This window comes from Phyllostomus hastatus, unplaced genomic scaffold, assembly GCF_019186645.2.
Source record: "Phyllostomus hastatus isolate PE091 unplaced genomic scaffold, TTU_PhHast_1.1 phas_scaffold_60, whole genome shotgun sequence".
Classification (NCBI taxonomy): Eukaryota; Metazoa; Chordata; class Mammalia; order Chiroptera; family Phyllostomidae; genus Phyllostomus; species Phyllostomus hastatus.
This window is the reverse complement of record NW_025334038.1, coordinates 16,200,696-16,211,148: the sequence shown is the minus strand read 5'-3', so window position 1 is coordinate 16,211,148 and position 10,453 is coordinate 16,200,696.

Here is a 10,453-nt window from a genome sequence, read left to right as displayed (position 1 = left end):
CTACACCTCTGTCTTGGCTGGAAGTCCTAAGTCTGGATATTTTTAAAATCCTAGTGGAAAACATAGGCAGTAAAATTTCAGATATCTCTTGTAGCAATATTTTTGCTGATATATCTTCTAGGGAAAGGGAAATAGGGGAAAAGATAAACAAATGAACTACATCAAATTAAAAAGCTTTTGCACAGCTAAAGAAACCATCATCAAAATGAAAAGTGGCCCTGGCTAATGTGGCCCAGTGGATTGAGTGCTAGCCTGCAAACTGAAGGGTCACTGGCTTGACATCCAGTCAGAGCACTTGCCTGGGTTATGGGCCAGGTCCCCAGTAGGGGACATGTGAGAGAAAACTATACAGTGATGTGTCTCTCCCTCTCTTTCTCTCTCCCTTCCCCTCTCTAAAAATAAATAAAATCTTTAAAAAAATTAGAAGGAAACCGACTGTGTGGTAGGACATATTTGCCCATGATACTTCAGACTCCAAAATACAGAAAGAACTCATATTATTCAACATTAGGAAGACAAACCATTCAATAAAAAAATTGGGCAAAGGATCTGAACTTTTCCAAGGAGAATATACAGATAGCCCATAGACATATGAAAAGATGCTTATCATTGCTAGCCATCAGAGAAATGCAAATTAAAATCACAATGAGATATCACCTCCACACCTGCCAAAATGGCTATCATTAATAAATAAACAAACAACAAGTGCTTGTGAGAATGTGGAGAAAGGGGAAAACTTGCACACTTTTGGTGGGAATGTAGAATGGTGCAGGCACTGTGGAAAACATTATTGAGTTTCCTCAAAAAGTTAAAAATGGTACTGCTTTCTGACCCAGTGATTACACTGCTTGGAACATATCCTAAGAATCCAGAAACAATGATTCAGAAAAGTTTATGTACCCCTATGTTCATAGCAGCACTGTTTACAATAGCCAAAATTTGGACACAGCCTAAGCGCCTATTATAGATGAGTGGATGTAAAAACTGTGGTACATTTATACAATGGAATACAGTACAACAGAAAGAAAGAAGGAACTCCCACCCTTTGGGACAATATGGGTGGAACTGGAGAGTACTATGGTAAGTGAAACAAGTCAGGCTCCAAAAGACAAATATCATATGATCTCACTTATAAAAGGAATCTAATTAACAAAATAAATTAATGAGCAAAATAGAACCAGAGACATGGAATTATAGAGCAGACTGACAGCTGTAGAGGCAAGGAGGGAGGTAGGGACTTGATTGAAAGAAGGTAAAGGGATTACATACAAAAAGAACCCACGGGCAATGGATAACATTGTGGGGATGGACTATGGAAGTGGATGGTGGCTGGGTGGAGGGGGTAAAGAAGGAAAAGATGGGACATCTGTAATAGCATAAACAGTAAAAAACATAATTACTAGCAATTAGGTGACAGAGGGTAAAAAAGAAAACTGGTAGTGTAGTCTGGTGTTAGTTTAAAATTACATGTATCCAGTTTTGATTGGGCAACCTATGCTTTAATGGTCAAGCTTTTAAAAAAATTGTATTTAATGATATCTAGAATTCTTCATTTTAGATAGCACCTACTAGTTTAAAGTAAAAGAAATACACAATTTAGACAATTCAGAGGCATTGAGTAATTTGCCTCTGGTAGAGCTGGAGTTTGAACTCTTACTAATCAAGCCAAAGTGCTGTGAACTGCATCAAGTACTGTTGACGACAGTGATTGGCTCTGAGGTAGATATCTTATCAAGGGTCATCCACAAACATGCACACTGGCTATGACTTGTAATTTGGCACAAATATCAGAACTTAACCATTAACAGCTTTCTGAGGACTTTGGGTTTTGAAGATCCACAACAGGACCTGAGAAGTTAGAGCTGTGATACAGAGCCTTCTTCAAATGTGGTCCATAGTCAGCAGTGCTGGCTTCACCTCAGAGATGTTTAGAAATTCAAAATCTAGCCCTGGCTGGCGTAGCTCAGTGGATTGAGTGCTGGCTGTGAACCAAAGTGTCGCAGGTTTGATTCCCTGTCAGGGTACATGCCTGGGTTGCAGGTCATGACCCCCAGCAACCACACATTGATGTTTCTCTCTCTCTCTTTCTCCCTCCCTTCTCTCTCTAAAAATAAATAAATAAAATCTTAAAAAAAAATGCAAAATCTTGAGCTTTCCCTATGACTTATGAGTTAGTATCTGCATTTTGACCAGTCCCTGGATGACTTTTAAACATTACAGTTTGAGAAACACTATGGTGGATAGTGGCAGTATAGCCAGGAAGGTCCTATGTGAGCTAAGTAACTCTATAATTGTGCAACACTCCAGCAGCAGATTATTAAGACATGACACATCATTATCATGTAGAGTTTATCTCAGAAAGGCAATTACAATTTAACATGGGAGTATCCAACAAGGAGGTGACCACATCCATGGACAAATAGAGAAAAATCACAATGGCTATCACAAAACATGAGAAAGAATATTTGATAAAGCTTAAAGCCTAGGTATTATTTGAAAAATTAAGAAAACTAGGAATAGAAAAGCATTCTTCAACTTGATAAGGGCTTTCTACCAAAACATCCACAATAGTCATACTTAACTGAGAAATCTTAGTGAACATGTTTTCATGTGATTAACAGACTAAGGATGTTTTCTATCACAGCACTGTTCAACATCATGTTGGAGGTCTTGGCCCACACAACAGGATAACAAAAAGTAGTAAGAATTATATGACTGTAGAATAGAGTCAAACCATTATTTTCAGATGATAAAATAATAATTTCTCCACAGGTAACCCAACAAATCAACAAACTATTATAATTAATAAAAGTCTGGCAAAATTGCTGAAAACAAGTTTATCTTTTCAAAAGCAACATTGTTTTTTTATATAAGCAATGATCAAGTACAAATTATAATTTAAAAAAGAATTTTCATAATAGCACTGTAAACATTATAAATATCATTCATAGCTTCCTCAAAATGTACAAACTTTGTGAAGAGCAAGTTTTGTTTTTTCTTATCAAATAGTTCTACAGATAAATGCTACAGAATAATCATATACCCACCACTGAACTCCAATGGATCCTTATCTTTGAATGAATATGATTGTTTTTCCTCTGCAAAATAAACATTACAAGTACAGTTGAAACCCTCTGTGTACTCCTCTTTCAGTCCCATTTCCTGCCTACCTTCCTAACTAGAAGTCATCACTACACCTAAGTTTGGTGTCTGGCAGCCCGTTGCTTTGTTTTATAAAACTATATATACACACATGAGTTCCCATTAACAGTATAGAGGATTGCTTGATATGTTTCCAAACTTTAAAAAATAGAGCTGTACATATTTTTAACTTGCTTTTTTTTGTTTTTTAGCACTATGCTTTTGAAATTTATCCATACAGATATGTGTAGCTATGGTTCATTCATCTTAACTGGTGTATTGTAGTATATTATATGAATATACAACAATTTATTCTCCATTTTGTAATTTAAACTATGCTGTACTGAACCATTTTGAATGTGTTTCATTGTTTGCATGAGTGAACTATTCTCTGTACAAAGAATTACTGGGTCAAAGGACAGGCACACATGTTATTAGATATTGCAAATTGTTCCATGGAGATTTCACAGTCTCATTAAAGGATATTGAGCAATCAGAGAGAGAGAAAAAGAATATGTTCATGAATGGAATGACAATGTCAATTTTCTCTAGACTAAATACCTTTACCTTCCCCAAATTCAACCAAATTTCAGTAGTCATTGCCAATGTAATTTCACTGAAAAGAGCATTGGGCTTTTAAAAAAAAAAACTGACACATTTACTCTAATTTATATGGAAACATAAACATCTACCAACAGCTAAGATAAATTTGAAAAAGAAAGAGGGGAGAGTAGCCCTATTAGACATTAAGGTGTAGCACAAGTTCATAGAAGTAAAAACAAACAAAAAGATGCACTGGTTCAGAAAAAGACAAATAGATCAAGATAACAGGATAGAAATCTCAGAAACACCTCCTGTATTAATGGGAAATTGGTATATTAGAAATGACATCACTGATCAGTGGGAATAAAATGGATTATTTAAGTAGATGAAATTGGGAAATGACTCACCATGTGGAGAAAAATAAAGTGATTATCTTCTTTACACCAGACAAAGAATATTAATGTGAACAGTAAGGTTATAAAACTAGTGGAAGTAAAAATATATAAACATAGCATATATATAATCTGTGGTAGTGAGAAAAATTTTAAAAATATAAACCCCAAAGTGAAAGATTTATTCAATTTACTACCAAAATTCAAGTTTTCTTTCTTTTTTTATTGTTGTTCAAGTAGTTTTCTGCCTTCCCACTGACCTCAGCCTGACACCCCAGCCCTCCACACTTCCCCCCCATTTCCACCCCCCACCCCATTACTTTTTTAAAAATTATTTTATTGTGGTTCAAGTACAGTTGCACGCATTTATGCCCCCCACTGTCCCCCCTCCCCAGCTATCCTCACCTCCCTAGCCTGATTCTACTCACCTTTGTTTTTGTCCATGTGTCCTTTATAGTTGTTCCTGACAACCCTTCCCTTCTTTCCCGCCATTATCCCATCCAACCTCCCATCTGGTTAATGTCAGTTTGTACTTAATTTCAACATCTCTGGTTATATTTAGCTTGCTTGTATGTTTTATTGAATAGGTTCCCCTTATAGGTAATATCACATGGTATTTGTCTTCCACTGCCTAGCTGATTTCACTTAGTATTATGTTCTCAGTACCATCCACATTGTCACAAAGGTTAGGAGCTCCTTTTTTCTTTCTCCTGTGTAGTATTCCATTGTGTAAGTGTAGCATTGATTTTTTTATTTTAATTGTTGTTCAGGTAAAGTTTTCTGCCTTTTACCCCATCCCAGCCCACCCCCCCCAAGCCCTCTCCACCTCCCTGGCATTTCCAGCCCCCCTTGTTATTGTCCATGTGTCCTTTATACTTGTTCCTGTAAACCCTCCCCCTTTTCCCCTGAAATTCCCTCCCCTCTCCCCTCTGATCACTGTCAGCCTGTTCTCAATTTCAGTGTCTTTGGTTATATTTTTCTTTTTTGATTAGGTTCCTGTTAAAGGTGAGATCATATGGCATTTGTCTTCTGCCACCTGGCTTATTTTGTTTAGCATAATGCTTTCCAGTTCCATCCATGCTGTCACAAAGGGTAGGAGCTCCTTCTTTCTTTCTGCTGCATAGAATTCCATTGTGTAAATGTACCACAGTTTTGTGATCCATTCATTTACTGATGGGCACCTAGGTTGCTTCCAGCACTTGGCTTTTGGAAATTGTGCTGCTATGAACATTGGGGTGCATAGGTTCTTTTGGATTGGTGTTTCAGGGTTCTTAGGATATAATCCTAGCAATGGAATTGCTGGGTCAAAAGGAAGATCCATTTTTAGTTTTCTGAGAAAATTCCAACTGTTTTCCATAGTGGTTGTACCAGTCTGCAATCCCACCAACAGTGCAGTAGGGTCCCCTTTTCTCCACAACCTCTCCAACACTTGTTGTTTGTTGCTTTGTTTATGATGGCCATTCTGACTGGTGTGAAGTGGTATCTCCTTGTGGTTTTAATTTGTACCTCTCTGATAACTAGTGATACTGAGCATATTTTCATATGTCTATGGACCCTCTGTATGTCCTCTTTGGAGAAGTGTCTGTTTAAGTCCTTTGCCCTTTTTTTAGTTGGGTTGCTTGTCTTCTTAGAATGGAGTCATGTGGGTTCTTTATATATTTTGGAGATTAAACCCTTGTCTGAGGTATCATTGGCAAATATGTTCTCCCGTATGGTTGATTCTCTTTTTATTTTAATACTGTTTTCTTTTGCCGTGCAGAAGCCTTTTATTTTGATGAGATCCCATTTGTTTATTCTTTGCTTTATGTCCCTTGCTCTAGGGGACATATTAGTAAAAATGGTGCTGCATGGAATATCTGAGATTTTCCTGTCTATGTTCTCCTCTAGGACTTTAATGGTGTCATGACTTCTATTTAAATCTTTTATCCACCTTGAATTTATTTTTGTGTATGGAGTAAGTTGGTGCTTGAGTTTCTTTTTTTTCATGTAGCTGTCCAGCTCTCCCAGCATCATTTGTTGAAGAGTCTATTTTTACTCCATTTTATGCTGCTTCCCTCTTTGTCAAAAATTAATTGACTGTAGAGACTTGGGCTTATTTCTGGGCTCCTGTACCATTGGTTCATGTGCTGTTTTTGTGCCAGTACCAGGCTGTTTTGATTACAGTGGCCTTATAATACAGTTTGGTATCAGGTACTGTGATACCTCTTGCTTTGCTCTTCTTTCTCAAAACTGCAGCAGCTATTTGAGGTCATTTATGGTTCCAGTGAGTTTTTGAGGTGTTTATTCTATATCTGTGAAATATGTCATCGGTACTTTAATAGGTATTGCATTGAATCTATAAAATGCTTTGGGTAGTATGGACATTTTGATTATGTTAATTCTTCTGATCCATGAACATGGTATATGTCTCCACTTGTTTGTGTCTTCCTTGATTTCTTTCTTCAGTGTGTGTAGTGTTCTGAATACAGGTCTATTACTTCCTTGGTTTGGTTTATTCCTAGGTATTTTATTTTTCTTTTTGCTATATCAAATGGGACTTTTTTCCTGATTCCTGCTTCTGATATTTCATTATTGGTATACAAAATGCCTTTGATGTCTGGATATGGAGTTTGAATCCCACTGTTTTTCCAAATTCATTTATTAGGTTGAGCAGGTTTTTGGCAGAGTTTATAGGATTTTCTATGTACATTATCATGTCATCTGCAAACACTGACAGTTTTGTTTCCTCTTTTCCAATTTGGATGCCTTTATTTCCTTTCCTTATCTGATTGCTGTGGCTAAAACTTCGAATACTATGTTGAATAAAAGTGTTGAAAGTGAACAATCTTGTCTTGTTCCTGACTTTAGTGGAAAAAATTTTACTTTTTCCCCATTGAGTATGATGTTGGCTGTAGGTCTCTCATATATGGGCTTTATTATGTTGAGAAGTGTTCCCTCTCTTCCCACTTTGCTGAGTGTTTTTATCATAAATGGGTACTGTACCTTATCAAATGCTTTTTCCACATCTATTGATATGATCATGTAATTTTTGTCTTTGCTTTTGTTTATGTGATGTATTACATTAATTAATTTGAGGATATTGTACCATCCTTGCATCGTTGGGATGAATCCCACTTGGTCATGTTGTATGATCTTTTTAATGTATTGCTGAATGTGGTTTGCCAATATTTTGTTGAGGATTTTAGCATCTCTGTTCATTAGTGATATTGGTCTGTAGTTTTCTTTCTTTGTTATATCTTTATCTGGTGTTGGAATTAGGATGATCCTTCCATCAGTTTGGATTTTTTTGGAATAGTCTGTGAAAGATAGGGGTTAGCTCTTCCTTAAATGCCTTGTAGAATTCTCCTGTGAAACCATCGTGTCCAGGTCTTTTGTGTGTTGGGAGTTTTTTGATTACTGCTTCAATTTCATCTGCTGTTATTGGTACCTTCAGGCATTCTACGTCTTCTTCATTGAGTTTTGGAAGATTATATTTTTCTAGAAATTTGTCCGTTTCACCTAGGTTTTCAAATTTCTTGGCATACAGTTCTTTGTAGTAATTTCTTACAATCCTTTGTATTTCTGTGGTATCTGTTGTAATCTCTCTTCTTTCATTTGTGATTGTGTTTGTTTGGGTCCTCTCTCTTTTTTTCTTGATAAGTCTGCTTAAAGGCTTGTCAAATTTGTTTATCTTTTCAAAGAACCAGCCCCTGGATTCATTGATCCTTAGAATTGTGTTTCTATGTCATTCAATTCTGCTCTGACTTTGGTGTTTTCCCCTCTTCTACTTGCTCTGGGCTGTCTTTGCTGTTGTTCCTTGAGTTCTTGTAGGCATAGTGTTAAGTTGTTTATTTGAAATGTTTCTATCTTTTTTAGGTAGGCCTGTATTGCTATGAACTTCCCTCTCAGAACTGCCTTCACTGTGTCTCATAAGTTTTGATTTTTTCTCTAATTTCATTCTTGACACATTCATTGTTTAATAGCATGCTATCCAATCTCTATGGTTTTGAGTGTTTTGGGTTTTTTTCCTTGGGGTTGGTTTCTAGTTCCAGTCTCTTGTGGTTGGAGAAAATGCTTGATATGATTTAAATTTTCTTGAATTTGTTGAGGCTTGTTTTGTATCCTATTATGTGGTCTATCTTTAAAAATGTTCCATGTGCATTTGAAAAAATGTGTATTTAGCTTTTTTGGGATGAAGGGCTCTATATATATCATTAGGTCCATTTACTCTAGGGCCTTGTTCAATATCTTTGTCAATACCTTGTTTGCAGGACCTGTCCATTTTTGACAGTGGTGTATTAAAATCCCATAGTATAATTGTGTTGCTGTCAATATCTTTCTTGAAATCCTTTAAGATTTTCTTTATGTATTTGGGTGCTTCTATGTTGGGTGCATATATATTTACTATGTTTATGTCTCCTTGGTGGATTCTTTCCTTCAGTATTATGTAGTGTCCTTGTGGGTCTCTCTTTTTTATGGCCCTTTTTTTGAGGTCTATTTTGTCTGATATGAGTATTGCTACCCCAGCTTTTTTTTTCCTGTTCATTTGCTAGGAAAATTTGTTTCCAGCCCTTCAATTTCAGTTTGTGTAGATCTTTTGTCCTGTGGTGGGTCTCTCGTAGGCAGCATATGTGTGGGTCATGCTTTCTTATCCATTAAGCTATTCTATGTCTTTTGATTGGAGCATTTAATCCATTTATGTTTAGGGTTATTATTGATAGGTACTTATTTATTGCCATTTTTATTACCTCTATTCTTCTATCCTTCTCTCTCTTTTTTCCTTTTTCTTAAAACAGTCCCTTCTTTTTCTTCTAGACTTCTTTTGTCTGGGAAGCTCCTTATTTGGTCTTCTGTCTGATTGAGAGCCTTGCTGGGTAAAGTAGCCTTGGTTGCAGGACTCTGGTTTTCATAACTTGGAATATTTCTTGCTGTTCTCTTCTGGTTTGGAGCGTTTCCATTGAGAATTTAGCTGCTAACCTTATTGAGGCTCCCTTTTATGGTACTTCCTGTTTCTCCTGTGCTGCATTTAAGATTCTTTATTTGTCTTGGAATTTGCCATTTTAATTATGATGTATCTTGAAGTGGGCCTCTTTGGGTTCCTATTGATTGGGACTCTATGTGTTTCCTGGATTTATGTGACTTTTTCTGTCATCAAATTAGGGAAGTTTTCCATCATTATATTTTTAAACAGGTTTTCTATCCCTTGTTCTTCTTCTTCTCTTTCTGGTATCCCTGTTAATTGGATATCATTATGTTTCATATTGTCCTGCATTTCCCTTAATTCCTCTTCACTCCTTCTGAGCCTCTTTTCCTTTTCTTGCTCTTTTTGGATGTTTTTTTTTTTTCTACCGTGTCCTCCAGCTTGCTGATCTGATCCTCTGCTTCATTGAGCCTGCTTTTGATTCCTTCTACTATGTTCTTCAGTTCAGAAATTGTATTCTTCATTTTCTCTTGGCTCTTGTTGATAGTTTCTATTTTTTTTAATGTTGGTATAGTTTGCAATGAGTTCATGGTAGTTTCCCCATAGTTTTTGATAATTCTCTGTAATTTCTTGAGCGTTCAGATAACCATTGCTTTGAACTCAGTATCTGATAGTTGACTTGCCCTTATTTCATTTAGCATTCTTTCTGAGGCTTCCTCCTTTCCTTTCATTTGGGGATTGTTTCTTTGTCTTCTCATGATTTGTGAGAATCTTCTTGTTAGCTTGTGCTTCTTAAATTGATCTGTTCTGGCTCCCTGGGTTTATAGTGTGAACTTCTATGGTAGAATACCTGTGAGATTCAGTGGTGCAGTGTCCTTAATCTTTTGAACTTGTTGGTCTTGGGCTGTCATTTATGTTGGCTCTCTGTATGTCTTTGAGTTTTGATTGTTGTTGGGTCTTTCTTTGGTGGGTCCTTCCCTCCAGCTGGTTACTGAGGGTCACTCTTTCCACCACATCTTAGATTCTCTTGTGAAGGTGTGGACAGGTTATGTTGAAGCTGGTTCTTCTGTGTGTAGAAGATTTTGAGACTTTTCTCTTGCTCTTGTTCAGTTGTTTGTTGTGGGTAATTTCTGCACCTTTTTGTTATATTTCCAGATTGGTCCTGGATTGAGGTTAGTGTGGCTTCTGCTTCCTCCTTCACCTCCTTCTGCTGTTATCTGTTGGTGGTTCCTTTGTTGGTGGGTTTCCTCTTCCAGCAGGTGTACTGGTGTTCACAGCTCCCACCTTGCAAGTTTTCTGGAGTAGCAAAGTGAAATTTGTGCCACTGTCTCTGTTGTTGGGATGACACCTGTTTGGGTCTAACTCTGGTCTTTTCTCTTCTCTGCTCCTGGTATTATTTTCTCACCTGTGGGAAAAGAAGAGAAAAAAGGGAAGGAAGGAAGGAAGGAAGAAAGGAAGGAAGGAAGGAAAGAAGGAA